Source organism: Portunus trituberculatus, chromosome 43 (assembly GCF_017591435.1).
Source record: "Portunus trituberculatus isolate SZX2019 chromosome 43, ASM1759143v1, whole genome shotgun sequence".
Lineage (NCBI taxonomy): Eukaryota > Metazoa > Arthropoda > Malacostraca > Decapoda > Portunidae > Portunus > Portunus trituberculatus.
The window spans coordinates 1,869,171-1,891,916 of NC_059297.1; the positions used below are offsets into that span (position 1 = coordinate 1,869,171).

Genomic DNA, 22,746 nt, shown 5'->3' on the forward strand with positions numbered 1-22,746 from the left:
TCAGCTAAAGACAGTCAAATAGGAGGTGGAAGAACATGAAGAAAAGGAAGAAGAGGAGGAGGAGGAGGACAAAGAGAAAGAGAAAGAGAAAAGAAAGAAAGAGAAGGAGGAGGAGGAGGAGAGAGAGAAAGAGAAGGAGGAGGAGGAGGAAGAGGAAGAGGAGGAGGAGGAGGAGGAGGAGGAGGAGGAGGAGGAGGAGGAGGAGGAGGAGGAGGAGGAGGAGGAGGAGGAGGAGGAATAGGAGGAGGAGGAGGAGAAGAAGAAGAAGAAGAAGAAGAAGAAGAAGAAGAAGAAGAAGAAGAGGAGGAGGAGGAGGAGGAGGACGAGGAGGAGGAAGAGAACGAGCAAGTGAAGGAGCAGGAGGTGAAGTAGAAGAAGGGGCAATAAAGAGACAAAGATACAAGAAGAGAAGAATCATTAAATGCGAGAGAAAGAGAGAAAAAATGCTAAGGAGAAGAAGTCGAAGAACGAGGAGGAGTAAGAGGAGGAGAAGGAGGAGGAGGAAGAAGAGTAGGAGGAGAATGCGTGTGAAGAATGTCTGTGTAATCAAACCTCACAACTCTATCACTTTCTCCTCCGCCAAGCAAAACTTTCATTAAGCTTTATCCACGCTACGGACTCGCTCCCGCCACCTCTAATTACAAGCTGGTCAGGGCTAAAGATACGACCGATGATGTGTTCTGTCTTGTATCGAGGCGGCGGCATAATGACACGTTCTCTCCCTCTCTCTCCTCTCGCTCTCTGGTTGGCTGGAGAGAGAGAGAGAGAGAGAGAGAGAGAGAGAGAGAGAGAGAGAGAGAGAGAGAGAGAGAGGTGTTATCTGTGGTTAATTTGGCAAAACACGGCACTTGAGAAATGACATTGCTGCCAGGTAACCCTTTGGCCCACTACCATCTTGTAACCTCCAAACCTCCTCCTCCTCCTCCTCCTCCTCCTCCTCCTCCTCCTCCTCCTCCTCCTCCTCCTCCTCCTCCTCCTCCTCCTCCTCCTCCTCCTCCTCCTCTAATACCAATACCTTTTCATACTCCTACTCCCTCCTTCATCTACCTCCTCCCCCTCATCTCCCGTTCTTCCCTGAGACACATTCGGTGGCTAGTTTGGGGTAACATGATGGGGACGCAAGCGGGCAGGGGTAGACAATCAGGTTACGGCGGAAAATTGTCGCGGGGAAGATGTACTAAAATCAGTGATGGATATTCTGTGCATAGACAAAGAGGAGGATAATTGGTGGTTGCTGGAAAGGTTGGTGAGGAGGGAGCTTCTAGTGGTGGCCAGTCGAGGTGTGTAGAAGTGTAGGAGTAAAGTGATTCGAGACAGAGGATCGTATTCAGAAGCACTTTAGTCTCTCACCACGACTATTTTCTAAGGCCACAGAGATGACTGGTCGGGTTCTGAAGACAGTATATCCTTTTAACCCCGTAAGTATCATGACGGGTTTCCATACTCATTCTGCTTACTATTTGGTGGTTATATACAGCTTCAGAAACTTATACGTGGGATTAAAATAGTGAAGACTTTGGCCATTAATCTTCTGACCACCATAGACCCTTCCAAATACCAATAAAATGATCTTGTCAAGCACAAATCAATAGGTAAGAATGCGTCCCAGTATTGAAGAGGTTAATAACGCAGAAATCATGTTGATTTTTCACTACAGCCATTAAAACACCCTGAGAAACCCGTGTACCTTTAACTAGAATCTTTTAAAAAGATGTTGGTGCGTCGTTGAAGTGTTGAAGAATCGGAACCTGAGACACTTAAGGAAGAAGATAAAAAAAAAGAAAGAAAAGTATATATACTCGTATATATATATATATATATATATATATATATATATATATATATATATATATATATATATATATATATATATATATATGGGCTTGTCTTTATTTTTATTTTTTTCTGAGGAGAGAAGTGAAATAATGAATGAAATGAGAAATGAAAATGAGAATTGCTAATTGACGTATGTACTAATGATGGAGTAAGATGGGAGGAGCGATGGAAGTGAAGGAATGGTGGAAGGAAGAGAGAAAACGAATGAGAGTAAAGAAAGAGATTTAGATGGAGAGAAGGAGGCATTGAAGGAACAGAAGCATGAAGAGTGTAGGATGAATAGAAATATGTATTAGTGAGGCAGTTCAATAGGTAAAAGAGGGAAAAGAAAAGACTGAATAAGTAAAAGATAGTTTCATTTAAATTAGAAAAAAAACTATATATAGTTTGTCTTTTTTTCGTTTTTACTTTTTAGATGGAAAAGTAATTAGTTAACAGTGTTTTATCAAGCAAATTAAAGGAGAAAAGTGGTAAATTTCGCCCCTGCTAGATAAGAGAAAGCACTCTTATTGAAAAAAGTGAGATCATGTGATGCTTAAACGAAAGAAAAATGAACTATACCCCACAAAAAATAGAAAACACACCAGAAGAAAACGAAAAGGTAGAGAAAACAGGATAAATCACAAGTTTGGGAATGACAGATAGACAGATCAGGTAACAGCCCTTTAGCATGCACACCTTTGTTCTCCACTCTTCCCTCTCCCCTCACCCCTTCTCTCCCCGTCCCGACTCCCGACACCCCTGTTCAGCCCTATACCTGTTCCCATACTCCGGGGTCGCCTCATAAATACCACACATGGACAGGCGCCGTGGCTGCCGTGTCGGTGCCAGAGCATTGACTAATCAGAATATCTATAATTCCCTGCTTAATTCACGCCTTGGACGCGATGAGGGATGGACCGAGCTCTGTGTGTGTGTGTGTGTGTGTGTGTGTGTGTGTGTGTTTGTGAGGGGTTCTCGTGGTCCTCGCATGTGCCTCCCTCGCGTGACGTCACCAGCGCTGCACCAGTCGCATCCTCGAGGTGACAGTAGGCGGTTAGAGGTATTGATTCGGGTTGGCTGGAGTAGGTGGCCGGGGACACTCGCTGGACCAATGGGGCGGCGAGTCTGGGCGGCGGATCAGTGCGAGCCGCCATGACCTTTGTTTCGAAAAATATGCGACGCCACAACCGGCCTAATAAGATGATTTATTGCGCTGCGCTGCGAGTACCAACAACGCCGCTATGTGCTCCCCTCACGCGGATCTCATTTCACTCTTATAGTCTCGCCGGGTAAAGGTGCAAATCGCCCCTCCATGTCCCCTCCAGCGTGCGACCTTTACCCGCGCTGCCGCCGGTGAGGGAAGTAATGACTTTATTAGGGTCGGGTAATTTATCGACGGTCCAGGAGCCGCGAGTGATTAGGGAAATGGGTGAAATGAGCATTGAGACGTCTTGCTCCCCACACCCTGTCACCCTGTCGCCCCTCCCACCACCCATTACCCACCGTCCTTCCTTCCTTCACTCCTCATTTTCTTCCACCCTCCGTCACCCTTCCGCCCCGCCCCGTCCTGCCTCAGCCCGCCCTCCCGTCCAGTGGTGACGCAGCAGTTGAAAAAGTCATTATGTGGCGCTGCAATTGTAACTTGGAGGCTGATTTATGGTGTTTCTGGCAGACGCATGCGAGGAGTCCTACCTGGGGACACGAAGGAGGGTCACGGATGCCCCCTGTCGTTCCATACCTTCTGTACTTCCTTCTATACATGTTCCTGTGGTTCTCATTATCACCCTCTTTCTCTTCCTCCTTCATCCTTACCATCATCTTCATCTCTTTGTCCTTTTTTTTTTTTTCTTATTTCTTTTTGCAAGTTTTCTATATTTTTCTCATTCCTCTTCCTCATTCTTTTGGTTATTTTATTCTCAACTGTTCATTTTACCTTTATTTATTTATTTTCTAATTCCAGATGGTTTTTTTTTTTCGTTCAGATCTCTTATTTTTGTTCTACTTGCAGTTTCTTATTTCTATGTTTCACTTTCTGTTTTTCGTCAATTATTTATTTTATTTTATTTTTTTTATATTTAGTTCACTTCATTTCCACGAATCTCTTCTCGTCATTCTCTTTTTCTTTCCTTTTTTTTTTCTCTCTCTCTCTCTCCATGTTTCTAGTATATTTATCCTATTCTTCGTCATCCTTCTTTTTCTTCTCTTCCTACATGATTTCTCTCCTTCATTTTTGCTGTTTGATTCACTTTCACGCCTCAGATCTTTTCTCGCTCTCCTCCTCCTCCTCCTCCTCCTCCTCCTCCTCCTCCTCCTCCTCCTCCTCCTCCTTTTTTTTCTTTTTTGGTTCCTTTTTGTATGTTAGCACTTACTTATTCTCATATCTCAAATTCCTCGTTCTTACCCTACTTTTTTTTTTATTATTTATTGCTTTTATCTTTTACTTTCATCTTGTATTCATTATGAACTTCAATTCCTTTTTTTTCGTTATTTTATGTTAATCTACTTTTTTGATCCTGTGACTCCTACCTTACCTTTCCTCTCCTCTTTTGTCTTGTCTTGTCTTGCCTTGTCTTGTCTTCTTTTCTCTTGCTCGGTGTAGCTAAGCAGGTGAGGAGAAACAGGTTGCTGGTTTCATTACGTTCAACTTTTTATTGTTTTGCATACTCACAGCTGTCCGTCGCCTCGATCCCACTACGTTCCTTATTTATTTTTACTTTAATTTACTTTCGTCCCAAAACTTCCGTTCACCGAGATTATCTTTGTTATCAGTCAGGTTTTTCTATCGATCATTTTTTTTTTTACTAATTTTCTTTTGTGTTATTTTTTTTCCCTTCCTTAACTTTCATCTCGTTTAATTGGCCTTCCGCTGTATTCGTTTTTTTTGTTTGTTTGTATTTTTGTGGTGGTCTCTCGGACACTGACTTGTGTGTGTGTGTGTGTGTGTGTGTGTGTACAGAAAAAAAAATAATATGCTCTCGTTTTTCTTCTCTTTTATTGTATTATATCCTGCAGTACACGAGTTTTCATGTAATGCAGTTTTTTTATGTATATATTGGACAAAGACGAAGTAAATGAATGGGAAAAGGTGGTATAGAGAGAAAAAAAACACAGGAAATGATAAGGGGGCAAATGTAGCACAGCCCGTAATTTTGCACTCAATTACTTCTCCCATAAGGACAAATTTTTCCAAGCCAGTAATGATGATCAGGCGGATTGAGAAGCCTTGTTAAAGAATCAGAAGAGGATATGAACACACTCGTCAAACTTCCCTAAATAACTCATACATTTTTACCCGTTGCTAATACTAAATCCTTCTCATACTATCAGAAGAGGAACAAACACACGTGCAATACTCTCCAATGACTTACCTTGCCCATTACCAATGCAGAACCTTTATTAGACTTTGAGAAGAGGCATGTAAGCAATCTAAAAACCCACCACCAAGAAAAACTATATATATTTACCTGTGACTAATACATAACTCTTGCTAAACTATCACGTGAAGTACGAAAAGCATTCCTCCTCTCAATAATATTACAGACAGTTAAGAAAAAGAGAGCGGAGTGTTGGTATTGATAAGTTTTGGGAAGTCAGACCAAAGAGTACTATAATTTTATATCGAGTTGCTATTTTATCTCACGTTTCGAGGCCATGTCTGTTCACCAATTAGAAACGAATTTTATCCTTGCTAGAAAATATCAATTACACGCAGTACACATTTAAATCCTTTTCAATTATCGTTTTTTTTTTACGTATCTTAATCATGATATACCCTCTCTCTCTCTCTCTCTCTCTCTCTCTCTCTCTCTCTCTCTCTCTCTCTCTCTCTCTCTCTCTCTCTCTCTCACATCCGCGTCTGGGGAGCAGGTGTGGCAGGGGCAGGGACGCGCTGACTGACCGGAAGAATAACTCACCCACGTGCATGGGCGTAGCGGGGGGACAACTGTCACGAAGAGAGAGAGAGAGAGAGAGAGAGAGAGAGAGAGAGAGAGAGAGAGAGAGAGAGACTGTTCGATTGACTGACTGACTGACTGACTACTAACTTACTCACTCAGTCACTCACTCACTCACTGACTGATTCATTTACTCACTCACTCATGTACTCACTGATTCACCTTCTGACTGACTGACTGACTGACTGACTGACTGACTGACTGACTCACTGACTGACTGATTCACTCATTCACTCACCCTGGTGAGTGAGTGAGTGAATCACTCCTCCTCCTCTTTCTTTTACAGATATTTGGCACCTCTTCTGCTTGTTCGTTTCTTCTTCTTTCTACATATCAACAGTGACAGTAATATGGAGAACGACAACAATAACAATGATGGTAATAATGCTAATAGATATTACTACTAATGATAATAATAATAAAAATGATGATAATGATAATAATAATAATAATAATAATAATAATAATAATAATAATAATAATGGTGATGATGATGATGATAATAACAACAACAATGATGATAATGATAATAATGATAATACTGATAAAGAGGAGGAGGAGGAGGAAGAGGACGAAGAGGAGGAGGAGGAGGAGGAGGAGGAGGAGGAGGAGGAGGAAACAGTACAAATAAAACTAAAAGAAGGTTATGTACGGAAATGAAAGACAAATAAAGATCAGTACGAGAGAGGAGTAGGAGGAGGAGGAGGAGGAGGAGGAGGAGGAGGAGGAGGAGGAGGAGGAGGAGGAGCAGCAGCAACAAGTAAAATCGAAACTCTGTATTATAATAGCAGGAGACAACAGGTCAGTAAAGAAAGATAGCAAGAAAAAAAAAATTGAAGAAAATTGTTATGATACTAGTATATAATTTCGACGTAGTAGCATTTCAGTTTTTTGTTCTTTTATTCTTCTTCTCTCTTATTTTTACTCTACTGTTTCTTTTTTGTTGATTTTCTTCCTTTTTCAGTGGAAATAGTAACTAGCTTCTTCTCATTCGTAGTAAGTCATGTCGAGAGAGAGAGAGAGAGAGAGAGAGAGAGAGAGAGAGAGAGAGAGAGAGAGAGAGAGAGAGAGAGACTAATGATAACCTTTTACTCTATGATTGCCGTTTTTTCTTTGTTTTTTTTAGTTTTGTTTTTCAGCGTTGGTGCCTGAGATCGTCGTGGAAGTGGACAGTGTGATGTAAGGTTTAGCTTCATTCTAAATCTGAAACGCTTTACTTTTTCACCACGTCTACTTCATATTTCCTAAGGTTGCAGAGGTAATTAGCTTGGTTATGACGAGTCTTCCATCTTTTAGTAATATAGAAATTCTGGTTCAACTGTCGCTAGAACTGTAAAAATGCCCTTAAAACCCACCACAACTTTAGCTTTTTGTCAGTGATACGGTTGTTGGCAGAAGTGTTTGAGTACGCTTCTCTCTCTCTCTCTCTCTCTCTCTCTCTCTCTCTCTCTCTCTCTCTCTCTCTCTCTCTCTCTCTCTCTCTCTCTCTCTATCTCTATCTCTATCTCCAAGTTAGTATTAATTGTGCGTTTTCGGACACTTTGCCACTTTAAGTAATATCTGCGTTACCTTTTGAAAATTCAACTTTAAACCTGCAGGAAACACTTTCATTACGTTAAGAAAAGCAGTAAAAAACACATAAGTATTATTATTTCTTAGTGATTATGAGCATAGTAGTTTTCTTCCCTAAATCACGAAGAAGGAGAAATAAAAAGGTTGACTTATTTCATTACAGCGACTAATTGGCAAACACCTGCTGGCAAAAGTAATCACGCCACAACCGCGACTATTATAGCTAATGACATTGCAATCTAATAATAAGCGCCACATGTAAGACCTGATTTGCAGCAGTGGAAATTAATAGAGCCGAGTGTTAATGGCTTAGTGATGGGATTATGGGTGGGAGGAGAGGTGATTTATAGGCGAGCACTGCAATTTAATGAACGGCGCGTGGAAATTGCCCCAAGCCAAGTATGTGGTGTACCTTCAGAGATTCTCATTGCACTCTCCTTGGTCTTCCCTTCCGGAGGCAGATGATGCTCGGGACGGCTTTTGGCGGCGGACTGTTACTTAAACCCATTCAATACTGAGACGCATTTCTAACGTGATTTTTGGGTATGATTAGATGATTTTATTTGCATTAGGAAGGGTCTATGGAAGTCAGATGATTAATGGCCACAGTTGTCACTATTCGAATCCACACACAAGTTTCTGAAGATGTATAAAATCACCAAATTGTAACCAGAATGAATATGAAAACGCGGCATGGCACTGAAATGGTTAAACATGCCCTCCACCTGTGTCTTTCTAACCGTGTGTGTTGCAATTGAAAGCTAGATCAACCCATGAGATAAAAGAGTGTTTTTCTTTTTAATATACGAGGCAAAAAGCGGAGAAAGATTGGGAAGGCATGAGAAAGGAATAGTAGATGTGAGGGAAGTACTGTACACGAATCTTACTTTCTGTATGCGTTGATGGACCTCATTGCATAGTACCTTCTGCCTGCCTGCCTCCCTGCTTGCCTACTTGTGTGCTTGTTAGTTTCTGTTGCTGCTCCCACTACGTTCCCTCCACGTGTTTTGATTTTAGTGTTTTGTTGAGTTAAAATATTGGTATCTCAAAATATTTAGCGTCCTGTGTTGATTGTATTCATTTTTTTGTTTTCTATTTATCTCTTAAAGTATACTCTCTCTCTCTCTCTCTCTCTCTCTCTCTCTCTCTCTCTCTCTCTCTCTCTCTCTCTCTCTCTCTCTCTCTCTCTCTCTCTCTCTCAAACAGACAGACAAACAGACACAGATTATACAAGTCTGAGAACTGTGGTAATTGAATGAACAATAATAACGATCAACTAAAATTAGAATACAATAGGAAAGGAAAAATAATCTTATATATGATTGTATTCTGATTAACCCTTTTAATACTGAGACGCATTATTATCTTGGCTTTGGATATGATTAGACGATTTTATTTGCATTAGGAAGAGTCTATGTAGGTCAAAAGATTAATAGCTAAAGTCTTTACTATTTCAATCCCTACATAAATTTCTGAAGCTGTTTAAAAATCATCTAAATAGTAACCAGAATGAATATGGAAACGCGGCATGGGACTGAAGGGGTTAATGAGCAAGGCATGGAGGGAAGAGAAGAATGAATGGCGTGAGAACGTAAAGAAGAAAAAAGTAATAAGGAACAAAGGAGCAAAAAATAAATGGATAATAGAAAGTAAGACGACGTGTTGGGATTTCGGTTTTGTTAATTTCCGCTTGTGTATTCCGTGTTCTGTGATATTTTGCCCCGATTTCTTTTTCTGTAGAGCTCTGGCATGTTTTATCCACTGTTTACTTGTTCTTCATAGTTTTGTCTTCACTATTCACTGCAGCTTAAAGTCCAGCATTATTCTTCTTTCAGGTGTGTTCTATTCACTGTTTACCTGTTCTTTATATAGTCTTGTCTCCACTGATCACTACAGCTTAAAGTCAGTCCAACATTCCTCTTCATAGTTTGTCTTCACTATTTACTGCAGCTTAAAGTCCAGCATTATTTCTCTTTCTGGCGTGTTCTCTCTCCTGCTTACCTGTTCTTCATAGCTTTGTCTCCACTGCTTACTGTACCTCAAAGTCACTCCACCATTCTTCTTCTATTGGTACTCGGAAGAAAAGACATCCCTTCATCTTTTCAATCCAACAGCTTTCTTATTCTAATTTTGTTTCTGCTAAGTTTGTATATTTGTTGAATGTGAGTTGTCCTCCTGAAATCAGTGCCTTGAGTATGGGGTCTCGCAATACGAAGATTTGACACACATTGGACTATTTCGATAAGTTTCATGAGGTTACCACGACTGTAAGGGTTAGTAAGCTCTTCCTCTAAACGCAGCACTTCGCAACACTAAGTCACAGTACAGCACCTTCATATGCACCTAAAAGAAATGTAGAAAAAAAAGGAATAAGACAGCAGATCCTCCATTTTCCAGACGAATGAAAGAATTTCTAGGAGTAAAATCATGTTCAAATTTGCAGGTGGTATAATCTTTAGCGGTGACGTCTCAAGATTGCTTTGTGAATAATGAAAAACGTACTATATAGAAGAGGAGTTATCGTAAAGTAAGCTGTTAAAAGTCAGGGAGGAAAGTCTGGTAAAGATGCGGACGTAGAATATAACACGTTCTCCTCAAACGACAATCATGAAAGTAGCCATCTATAACACTAAACCTTGGCTGTGACTAGAGCGATAGAGACACATTCAGAACCACACTGCTCTCTCACCACAACTGTTTTCCAAGGCCAAAGACAATTAACCGGGTTCTCAGGAATGTTTCTCCCGTTAATAATGTAAAAAACCATTAAAATGTCACCAGAACCATAAAAAACACTATTAAAAACCCGTGCAACTTGAACTAGAGCCTTTTAAAAGAAGTGAAGATGCGGCGCAGAAGTGTTTTAAGAGTATAGGCGAGTGAGGCGAGGGAGAGACGGGGGACGGTAACCAAAACAGAATCTCACCTCTGATTACTTTTCCTTCGTTGACTGTTCTGCAATGGCAAAGTTTATGTGTTGCTTGTGCATTTTATTCCATCATTTATTCTTTATTACCGCAGCTGATGTTCTAAGGAGGGAGAGAAGAGAGAGGAGGAGGAGGAGGAGGAGGAGGAGGAAGATGGATGGTGTAGGAAGACGTGGAAGATGCGGTCAAGTGAGTGAGGTGTGTTATTTTTGTTTCAGGTGGAGAGGGCGAGTCTGGCTTGAGGAGATAATGTTACTCTCATCACCACTGCCACTAGCGCCACCACTACCATCTCCGCCATCCGCCGCCGTCACATTTTCCTCCGCCATCATCTCGCATGAAGGAAATAAGAAATAAGGTACAGTAAAAATATGATGTTCTGTTTCGCTGTACTTTATATATACATTTAAAGGGAAAAAAAGTGATGTACGAGTAGGTGCATTGTAGAATTAGTCTCAGCTTGGCTATAATCGAAATGAAAAATTACGTTGAAGTGAATTAAGCCATAAAAACGGATTAGATTTACGCTAATATAGACAACCATGAAGGCAGAAAAAAAGACCGTGGAGAGAGAGAGAGAGAGAGAGAGAGAGAGAGAGAGAGAGAGAGAGAGAGAGAGAGAGAGAGAGAGAGAGAGAGAGAGAGAGAGAGAGACGTGTAAGATTCACCCAATAAACGAACGAGAAATGGAACGAGAGAGAGAGACGAGAAAGGAAAAAGAAAGCAATAAATATAAGATAGAGAGGAAAGTTTACGAGACAATATCAATATCCATAAAAAGAAAATATAAATCACTCATAAACGACTAGAAAATAAATCAAAATCAAGAAATAGATAAATAAAAACGTGCAGATCTAAAATATTATCGCAGCTCCAACATTTCCTCTCAGCTTTTCCTTTTCCCCACACGAAGAAAAAGAAAGAAAAGAAAACGAACGAAGAAGAAGAAGAAAAAAAATATTACCTACCATTGATTTTCCATACTGGGCGAGGAAAAAGGTATGAGTGATAGACTAGATGAACAAAATCAAATGAAATACGAGACCTCAAAATGTTTATCCTGTGAGCGGCGGCTGCAGGGAATAAGATTGAAATATATACCATCTAATATTTCATTCTTGTCGCTTCTTTGCACACCTGAGCATTACACCAAGGGGGAGGGAGGGAGGAGAAAGAGGTGGGAGAGGAAGAAGAAGAGCTGGAGGAGCGTCATGAAGAAGAGAGAGGTGAGAAAAGTAGCGTGGTAAATAAGAGGAATAAGAAGAAGTAAAGAGGGGAATAAGAGGCAGCGGCGGTGCAAGCTCCTAATCCATCAGGTCGCAGGTGAGCATTACCGGGTGTGGCTAATGAGAGACCGAGCCCACCTGGATACGATTTCCGCGGCGCCCCTCAGGTGAGTTACTTCGCCGTATATAAACCGACGTAATATGTGAGAAAGTCCCATTTACGGGGGATATATGACATATTTAGGACGGTGAGTTATGGCGCACCCCTGATTGTCCGGTGGAAGAGAGAGGAGGAAGGGGGGAGGGGAATGAAGGAGGAGTGGTGATGGGGTGTTGTGTTTTCCTCCTCTTCCTCCTCCTCCTCCTCCTCTTCCTCTTCCTCCTCCTCTCCCCATCTTCCTTCCTGTCTTTCGATTCCTCCCTTCCCTCTTTTGACACCTCTGTATTTTCGTTTCTCTCTCTCTCTCTCTCTCTCTCTCTCTCTCTCTCTCTCTCTCTCTCTCTCTCTCTCTCTCTCTCTCTCTCTCTCTCGGTAATATTTTAACTTCTTTTATATTTACACCTATATTTTTCTTATCTGCACTGTCCTTTTCTTATCTTTTCCACACATTTCGTCCTCATTCTTACGTCTTTCTTTCCTCCTCCTCCTCCTCCTCCTCCTCCTCCTTCTCCTTCTCCTTCTCCTCCTCCTCCTCCTCCTCCTCCTCCTCCTCCTCCTCCTCCTTCATTTTCTATCCCACCATCCACTTCCTCCTCACCTCTCTTTGTCTGTTCCAGCTTCATATTTGATTTGAGACTCTTTCTTGTGTCCTCTGTGTTTAAGAGAGAGAGAGAGAGAGAGAGAGAGAGAGAGAGAGAGAGAGAGAGAGAGAGAGAGAGAGAGAGAGAGAGAGAGAGAGAGAAAGGGATTAATTTCGTGTGTTTTCAAGTATTAATAATTAATTTGTTGTTGATTAGCAGCGTAATGTTTTGGGAATTTTAAGTGTTGCAGTGTGTCTCTCTATAATGACTAATTGCTATTCTCTTGTTCAATGCTTCATAATTGTGCTCATTTCACAATACTCCCCATCTGAATCCCTTATTTTAGTTCACTCTTTCAGTCCCATTTAAAGCATCCTTCATTAATCAACCTCTTCAATACTGGGACTCATTTTTTTTACCTTGAGATTTGTGTACGATTGCACTATATTGTTGACATTAGGAAGGGTTTATGAAGGTCAGAAGATTAATGGCCACAGTCTTCACTATTTTAACCTCCCCATGAGTCTCTAAAGCTGTATAAAATCACCTAATAGTAACCAAATTAATATGAAAGATGTTAAAGGCCATTTTTTTTTTGCGGTTTATGTATTCATTTTTATTTTACAGCTGTCTCTAAACATGCAGCCATTATGAGATGTTATTTTCTCTTCACTTATTTTCTTTTTTATATTTCTAGACACCTCTAAACATGTAATTGATCAAGAATAGGACAATCTACGAGTACATATTACATTTATTTTTCTGGTAGGTATTTCTTAAGATTTCATGAGTTATTTGAGTATCAAGATCCCTATTATGTTCTTTTTTTTTATTATTCAGTCATTAGTTACACCTTCGTTTTCCTTTTTTTTTTTAGGTGTGGTTGCCTTCTCTGCTTACGTGTATCGTCTGAGGTGTCTGTACGCAGGTCTTATACATCCACCTCCTCTTCCAGCATAACTTTGTACCGCCTTTGCTTGTAAGAGGACCAGAACAAGGGTGTGAAGGCGACCAAAATTTATGTTTAACTTCAAAATATTAATAGGTTAGAATGTTACTCGCCAGCACAAAATCTCAGACTTTTTAACCCCTTCTGAACTAGGACACATTTTTACCTTTAGATTTGTGTACAATTAGACCATTTTATTGACATTAGCAAGGGTCTATGGAGGTCACAAAAAATTAATGGCCGGAGTCTTCAGTATTTTAATCCCCCAAAAACTTTATGGAGCTGTAAAAAATCACCAAATAGTAACCAGAATGAATATGGAAACATGTAATGGTACTGAAGGGGTTAAAATCTTGTCACAGCATTGGTCAGTATTCAAAAACGTTGTTTCCTCTAACCAATACTATTCGTAAAGGCTACAGGGATGATTAGCTGGCTGTAATTAAGAGTGTAAGAATTTTTCCTGTTGTTAAAAATGTAGAAATATTTTTAATCCTTTAGTAGATCCGTAAAAAACTCCAGCCTGTGTACTCCTTCGATCGCCTTTTTAAGTGTTTCAAAATATTGTTTATCATCTTAACATTTCCTAGGGACGTGAAATACAGAGATAACTGTTTAAGGTCCACCAGTCTCATGCCGGCCACGTGGGAAAGGCAGGACGACGCGGCTAGTGGTGACGTAAGGCAGCGGAAGGCAGCGGTTAGAGTTGAGAAAGTGCGTCTCGGTTAAACGTTAAGATAAATGCAGTCGGTGAAAGAATGAATGAATCACGAAAATTAGAGGTTGATGAGCGTCTTGAGTCCGACTGGCTGTGTCCTTCCTCCCTTCCTTCTTTCCTTCCTTCCAGGCACCACAATTCAAGGATCTTCATTGCTACAGGATACTTCGTTCGTGTAAATTAGAAAAAAGTCCGGAAATTATTGAAAGTGAGCATAAATATTTTCTCCTCGGTGTATTATCGTTTGTTAGGAAATGGAGTCGTCGCTTGGACACCTCGCAGGCCACAGGCACCACCTGCTCTGGGCGCAGCTGTGAGGAATGTAAGTCCTTTGAAATTCCCTTACCTAATTAATGTCTCTTTTAGAGGAAGGGAAAGTTTAGGTAGTTATTGCACTGAGGCAACACCAGCAGAAAGCAAGAAAAAGCTAAGCCTGAGGTGTGTTCCGACAAGGCCCTGAACATGAGGAGTTGTAGAGAGCTTGAGCAAGAGGCCCTCCAAATGGCGGCTATAAAACACCTGGGCCTCGCGTGTAGTCACTGTGGGCCTCGGGGTACAGAGCCATGGGTGAGGAGGTGCAGCCGCTATGATAAGGGAGGCGGCCGCTGCAGCTTTCGTATCGTGTCTATGCAGATATTCTCACATTGAACGTATCGATGTGTATCTTCGTCACCCGGTATCTTATAAGTAGACATTTACAAATACTGGTGTGAAGTAAAGTGACAAGTTTTTTTCTGATTGGTTATGTTAAAACACTGTGCTTCCCACGTCGCATGGTGAACATTTGCTGCCTTCATGTTCGTTGACTTATAGGGTATAAGAATAGAGACTTGAAAATTGGAAAATTTCATTCCAATGAAATGCCAAACAGAGGAGGTATTATTTCAGTATTATACTATAATTCTTGTGTACGCAACATTCCAGACGACGGGCAAGACAGGTTGTGTCAGAAAAAAAAGTTGCTTGTTTTATTTAAGCAAGGATCATCGCTGACAGAGAAACAATTGGTGCAGTCATGTATTTGTGAACATTTGGGCTTCCTTACCAACACCTCGCCTTGAAAAATTACAGTCCAATGAATGCTTGGGACCAAAGGGCGGAGGTATGTGCAGGACCAGAGGGCGGCGTTTCTCATACGCAAAGTAAGTCTCCATTTACCAGTCTGACTTGACCAAGATATGCGCCATGATGAAGGCATTATCATCCTGACTTGCAATGAAGACGTCAAAGAAAAAGAAAAAAAAAAATGTAGAAAAAAACTCGCTTTCATGTGTTGAGAACAAAGCATAAAGTGAACACTACAAACGGCAACTTCAGAAGTTGGGGGAATGCCTTTGCATGCTGTACACTGCTTGGAGGCAACGCCCTCAGTAACACCGCCACCCAATTGACTTCATAGCGTGTTTCATGGCGCCACTAATAAATATTCAAATAAACTGGAACTGACAATTGGAGAGAGAGAGAGAGAGAGAGAGAGAGAGAGAGAGAGAGAGAGAGAGAGAGGTGGCTGTCGGCGGTAAGGGATATGAGTCAAATTAAGCCATTAAGTGTATAGGTCTCAGTCACACATGATGGAGGTGGGGGCCGTCGGCAGGATTCGTCACCGCCACTGTTCCCGCGCCACACCCAACACCTGGCGCGGCGAGCAGGACACCATTAGGGCGGTAGGGAACTCAACAAGACCCCGTGCCCCTAACCGCTTTGGTCGATCATCACAGCTATTCACAAAGGCCACAGAGAGATGATTAGTCTGGTTTTCATGAGTGTTTTTCTTATGAACTTCTTTAGTACCATGACGCGTTTCCATATTCATTTTGCTTATTATTTGGTGATTTTATACAACTTCAGAAACTTATGTGGGGGGATTATGATAGTGACCATTAATGTTCTGACCTCTATAAACCCTTCTTAATGTCAATAGAATGGTCTAATCGTACACGAATCTCAAGGTAAAAATGTGTCCCTGTAATGAAAAGATTAACAATGAATGAGCCTTATTAATCTACCACTATACCTGTAAAAATAACATCTTGAACAACTCGTGGGACTTTGATCAGTATGAGAGAGAGCTTCGCATTATACAGCAGCGTAAGGGTGTGAAGTTGTCACCTTTACTTATCTATCGCCATTGTTTATTCAGTAGAGGAGGAAATACTTACGTGGCTTCATTTATTCCTCGTAGTTCATTGATATTTGATGCAAACTCCTTCAGTGCTGTGACGCGTTTCCATATACATTCTGCTTACTATTTGGGGATTTTATACATCTTCAGAAACTTATGCGGGGAATGAAATAGTGAAGACTCTGGCCATTAATCTCCTGACCTATATAGACCGTTCCTAATGTAAATCAAATCGTCTAATCATACCCAAAAATCGTCTAATCGTACACAAGAGTCGTTTAATCATATCCCAAAGTCGTCTAATCATACTAGAAAATCGTCTAATCATACCCCAAAATCGCCCAATCATACCCCAAAATTCTTACCCCAAAATTCGTCTAATCATACCCGAAAATCATGGTAAAAACGCGTCCCAGTAGTGAAGGGATTAAGATCGATAGCACAGAGAAGCTCCACATTGTACAGTTATACCAATCGCTGGTGAAATGGCCACCGACATTTACGTACATTAGCTCAATAGTTTATTCATGTCGGGAGGGAATCGCTTCGTAGCCTCATTTTTTTTTCATATATTATTGGCGTAAGAAGATGGAAAGAAGATACCATATTGAGCACAGCATTGTACATTACCAGAATGCTGTGAATTTGTATACCTTTACGCAAAATAGCTTAATTATTCATTCATTTTTCTTATATCTACCTAAGATGTTAACCCCTCCAGTACCAGGACACGTTTTCATATTCATTCAGCTTACTATTTGGGGATTTTATACAGAAACTTATTTGGGGGATTAAAATAGTGAAGACTGTGGTCATTAATCTTCTGACATCAATAAACCCTTCCGTGTCAATAAAATCGTCAAATCACACACAAAACTCAAGGTAAAAATGCTTCCCAGTACTGACAGGGATAAAAAGACAACGGTTCTCATTGACACCATTACTAGACAGTGTACCTTTGTAGCGGCAGGTCTGTGTGTGTTCAGCATATTAAGAATTGCGCCCGCTTTTTGTAGCAGTGAAAGGAGGCGATACATTCAGCCCCTTTAAGTATTCATGAAGCCAGATTAGAGTGAGGTGTGTGTGATTACCTGCAATAGAATTCAGCACTAGGGTTGTATAAGGAGTAAAGATCCTTCCTCAGTCTGATGTCCCGCGATGGCTAAGGAATGTAACTAGGTGAAAAAAAAAAAACTTGCGTGCTTGTCTGACATTGCGTACTTCAGTCCACAGTATGTAAGAAATAATGTAGATAGTCGTAAGGAAGTTAAATAATCACTGTGTCTAAACAGCATAAAATATAGAAGATAATGTATGCGTTAGTCCACAGCATGAAAGAATGAAATATAGAAGATAATGTATGCGTTAGTCCACAGCATGAGAGAAACAATATAGCTAGGAAGACCTTGTGTACATTAGTGATTAAGCTCTTTTTCTTATCTTTGTATTTGTTTCGCCGTCCTTTTAGGGATGTTAAGTGTATGGGGAAGCTAATTTCCTTGTGTTCATATGTTCTTAACCACTTCGGTACTATGACACGTTTTCATATTTATTCTGCTTACTATTTGGTGATTTTATACAGCTTCAGATACTTATGTGAGGATTAAAATAATGAAGACTGGCCATTAATCTTCTAACCTCCATATACCCTTCATAATGTCAATAAAATATTCTTATCATACAGAAAACTCATGGCAAAAATGCTTGTGTTTTTATTATAAAGTCCTGTGGTGATTTAAATATCTGTAGAGGTATTTTAAGGGTGGGCGTTCTCGTTCGTGTTTCAAGGTACAGATAATTACTTTCCCTTTGTCTATTTCTCTCTCTACAAGTTCCTGTGGTGTTTTTATGAGTTTTTTTCTGCAAACACTCTAATTAAAGGTGAGGTTTGGATGCTCTACGACTTCTAATGATGGTGTTCAGTGGCTCAGTAACCGCTCTTTTGTGTTTAGTGAGTTGGCGGTGTTTGTGCAAGACAACCACCTCTGTACATGATGAAGAGTTCGCTATCATATTGCTCTTAGCTCTTCAATACCAGGACGCGTTTTCATATTCTTTCTAGTTACTATTGAGCGATTTCATACGATTTCAGAAACTTGTGGTGATGTGAATAGCAAAGACTTTGGCCATTAATCATCTGACCTCCATACACCCATCCTGAGTAAATCAAATCATCTAATCATACCAAAAATTCAAGGTAAAAGTGCGTCTCACTATTGAAGGGGTGAACCTCTTTTATACAGCAACGCATTTTTACCATGAGTTATGAATATTATTAGACGATTTTATTTAAATTAAGACGGGGCTATGGAGGTCAGAAGATTAATGGCCAGAGTCTTCACTATTTTGATTTCCACATAATTTTTTTATAGCTGTACAAAACCACCAAATTGTCAGCAGGGTAAATGTAAAAACGTGTCATGGTACTGAAGGGGTTAAATCTATTCTAGTTTTTATTTACCTCTTTTTGGCTCGTGAAGAAATGGTTTGCCTTGCCTTACTTACTTACTTCCTTGCTTGCTTGCTTGCTTGCTCGCGTACCTTTTTTTTTTCTTTCTCTCTCGTGTGACTTCTTTTTCTTGCATATATTTTTACCTCTTTCACTCGATTCAGGTCAGTTTCTTGTGTTTGTGATCTCTCTCTCTCTCTCTCTCTCTCTCTCTCTCTCTCTCTCTCTCTCTCTCTCTCTCTCTCTCTCTCTCTCTCTCTCTCTCTCTCTCTCTCTCTCTCTCTCTCTCTCTTTTCTTATCCTTTTGCCCTTTCCCTTTTTCCTTCCTTATCCTCTCCCTACTTAGCCTTTCTTCTTATCCTTGCAATTTTACCTCCATTCCGCTTTACGTTTCATGCATATCTTCTCTTCCTGCTTCGTTCTTATCTTCCTCTCTCTCTCTCTCTCTCTCTCTCTCTCTCTCTCTCTCTCTCTCTCTCTCTCTCTCTCTCTCTCTCTTGCTCTCGCCTTATACTACGTGGGTTTTTCACGGGAATTTATGGGCTAAAGAGGATACTTTTTGTGGTATCTCCTATCTCAAAGCCCACCCGCTTGGAAACCGTTGCCCCGAGTGATGAAGCCCAACCTACACTCGGACCGTGGACAGGATTCGAACTCGTGCGCTTGGAGACCTCTCGGACCCCAAATCACGCATGGTTCCACTGTATCACTGCTCTCGCACTTTATCTCTTCTCTGTAACTCCTACACTTGTCCCCACTTGCCTCTTCTATCCCTTCTAACCTGCCTCTCCTTCCCTCTTTCACCTTCACACACACACACACACACACACACACACACACACACACACACACACACACACACACACACACACACACACACACACACACACACACACACACCTGGATTAACCCGTCAGGAGAAACAAGTATCTGAGAAAATCTGTCTCAGGAACGAAGAATCACATAATTAAGGTTCACTCCCGCCTGTCTGGCCGCGGGCGAGGCAAAAAACTGGCCTAAGAAGAGGAGGAGAAATGTGTAGTACTTGCTGCGGCGCCTCAACCTGCAGGCGTAGAGAAGGAGGAGGAGAAGGAGGAGGAGGAAGGAATGAGAGAAAGAATGCAAAGGCTCACAAAGAAAGGGCCAATAGTAGCAGAGTTGTTGGGCCTTACTGGGGTGTTTTTGGGAGTGCTGTACAAGCTAATATAAGAGAGAGAGAGAGAGATAAGTTGACATTACATGAAACTTAATTCTCGCCCATTCTACAGCTCCCTCGAGGTGAGACTGCCAGGAAAAACAGATTGAAGGAAAAGTAAAGCACGCACTGAAGAGAAAATGTACTTTTTTTTTTATGAGAGAAATGAAAACTACCATTACTTCTGTCTGGTGTTGAAAAATCCTGCTGGAATAACACTAGGAGGTTAAAGTACTATACAGAAGAAGGAGGAAGAGGAGGAGGAAAAGAGAAAAAGAAAAGCAAGGAGAAGGAGAGGAAAGGTGATAATAATGATGATCGTAGGGATGAGATAAATGAAGAGAAAGAGAGAGAGAGAGAGAGAGAGAGAGAGAGAGAGAGAGAGAGAGAGAGAGAGAGAGAGAGAGAGAGAGAGAGAGAGAGAGAGAGAGAGAGAGAGAGAGAGAATAGATAAATGGAAAAAAAATGAAACAAGAAAAAAAAATTGAGAGAGAAAAAGAGAAGAAGGAAGACGAGGAGGAGGGACAGGAAATGGAGGAGGAGGAAGAGAAGAAGAGGAAGAAATGTAAGAAGTAATAAGAAATTTCATCAACTTAGTAATGTTCCTCTTCTCACTTTCACTTTCCTCTGAACAAGATTGAGAAGTGTTAATCCACCTCACCATCCCTCCCTCTCTTCCTCCCTCCTTCCCTCCTTCCCTCCCTCCTTCCCTCCCTCATCCCTCCGTCAGTACTCAATAATAAATGATCTGATAACAATGAATCAAAGCACAGGCGCGGTTGACGTCATAATTAGAGGAGGAAGAAGAGTGGGAGAGGAGAGGAGAAGAGATGCGGAAGAGAGGAAAGTAGAGGAGAGTAATGGGGATGAGGGCGTGATGCTTCTAGAGGAGGGAGAGAAGAAAAGGACAGAGGGAGGGTGTAATTGAAGGAGAGAAGGGCGGAAGGAAGGAAGAGAGGTTGGATATTGGCAAGGAGGAGGTAAATAAGGAGTGAAAGAAAGGAATCAGTGAGAGAAAACTCGTCCTTTAATATTGGTATCGGGAGAATTGATAAAGACATAAATGACACAAAAATAATACTAGAGTGAATACTTATTAAGAAATGTCTGTTATTGCGTGGAAATTTCAAATGTGATTGTTAAATGGGAAAGTATCACAGAAATATGTAATAAAATGATAATAGTCAAATAAATGAATAAATAAATAGATAGACGAGTAGGAATATAAGATACATAGACTAAACTTGAGAGAGAGAGAGAGAGAGAGAGAGAGAGAGAGAGAGAGAGAGAGAGAGAGAGAGAGATGATAAAGATGAAAGAAGAACAAGAATAAATAAAATGAAATGGATAGAAAATAATTTATAAATATGAGAATGGAAGATAAAAGAAAATAAAAAAAAAACTTGCTATCAGAATGAGGAAATGGGAAAAGGAAAGATGAATACAACAGATAGAGTTATGTATGTTAGTGGAGATAAATGAAGATGAAAAGAGAAAAGAAGAAAAAGAAAAGAAAGGAGAGTTATTAGAAGTGAAACTGTGATGAATAGATAGCTTCAATAGAAAAGGAAAAAGAATGAAAGAGAGAAAATAAAAAATCTGTAGACATGAAAATAAAAATCTCAGGTGAGAGAAGGGGAAAATGGTCATATTAGAGAGAAAGAGAGAAAGAGAGAGAGAGAGAGAGAGAGAGAGAGAGAGAGAGAGAGAGAGAGAGAGAGAGAGAGAGAGGAGAGATGGATTGTGGAATGGCAGGTGGACGAAAATGATGACGAAAATGATGAGAAGAGAAGAGGAAGAAGAAGAAGAAGAAGAAGAAGAAGAAGAAGAAGAAGAAGAAGAAGAAGAAGACGAACTGAAAAGATGGACTAGGAATAAAAGACGAACTTAATTTTTACTACCCGAGAAATCCTTATTGTCTTAACGTGTGTGTGTGTGTGTGTGTGTGTGTGTGTGTGTGTGTGTGTGTGTGTGTGTGTGTGTGTGTAAGCAAATGGCGAACACATAATACATTTTAGTTTTCCGCAGATGGTTTTGTTCCGCTAATCTGTCTCGGTGTAGCGTTGTGTGATCATTCCGTTACGCAGCAGCACACACAGCACACACTTTTACCTACTTACACACTTTACACATGCGCTACCTAATCCAATTGTCTTTGGCTCTTTGCTCCGTCATATCAAGTCTAATTCCTTACTGTTTCTCGTGCTTACATTTTCTTTTCCACATCACACATACGTCCTTACACACTTCACACATGCGTTACCTAATCCAATTGTGTATGTTCCGTCACGTCAAGTCTAATTCTTTACTTCTTTTTATACATACATTTACTTTTCTTCGCATCGCATATACGTCCTTACGGCCTTTTACAAACATGCGTTTCTAATTCAGTTGTCGATGTTCGCTTACGTCAAGTCCAATTCTGTAGTGCTTTTTATACATACATTTACTTTTCTTGACATCACATATACGTCCTTATACCCTGTACACATGCACTCCCTTTAATACATTCCTTTTCCCTCATCTCTTCCTCCTTCAATCTTTCATCTATTTCCTTCCTCCTCTTTCTCCTACATCTTCCTCTTCCTCTTCCTCCCATAATCCAATATTTATTTTTGTCATCCAGTTGTCTGCTCCGTCACGTCAAGTCCCAAGACCTTACTGTTTCTCATATGAAAATTTTGATTATTTTCAATTTAACATTCTCCATCTTGTTACTAATTTCAATACGTTTTTTCCTTCCTATTACTATTTTTTTTCTATATCATCATCGTCACCTTCTTTATAATCATCAACGTCATTCTCTTCTTCACCTACGTTGTCTTGCTTAGGTTAGGTTAGTTTAGGTTTCGTATGTTTTCAGTTTCCTTTTCTTGTTGTTCACACTTTATTAATTTATTTTTTCTCGTTTTCATTTCACATTTTCGTCATCAGTGTTATTAATTGTCTGATCTCGTTTATTTTTCTCTCTTGTTCATCTTGCTGTTTGTCTTCTTATTCCTCTTCCTCTTCCTCTTCCTCCTCCTCCCCCCATTGCGAATGAAACTATCAACAAGAGAGTCACGTGTTGTCCTCC

The 22,746-nt window shown here is 40.5% G+C and overlaps 1 protein-coding gene and 1 long non-coding RNA gene across 7 annotated transcripts in view; one reads left to right on the top strand and one right to left on the bottom strand.

Annotated features, from left to right (window-relative positions):
• The window catches only part of LOC123517954, a 142,166-nt gene that overhangs the window by 110,712 nt on the left and 8,708 nt on the right, over window positions 1-22,746 (top strand). For 4 of the 6 annotated variants that reach the window (XR_006678625.1, XR_006678630.1, XR_006678627.1 and 1 more), the window contains 2 exons: window positions 10,489-10,628; window positions 13,115-15,339. This is a non-coding gene — a long non-coding RNA (uncharacterized LOC123517954). Of the gene's footprint in view, window positions 1-10,488; window positions 10,629-13,114; window positions 15,340-22,746 lie in introns of those variants that run through there. The other 2 variants (XR_006678629.1, XR_006678628.1) reach the window with 1 other exon arrangement.
• The window catches only part of LOC123517951 (homeobox protein HMX2-like), a 106,025-nt gene that overhangs the window by 14,866 nt on the left and 68,413 nt on the right, over window positions 1-22,746 (bottom strand). The window lies entirely within an intron of this gene.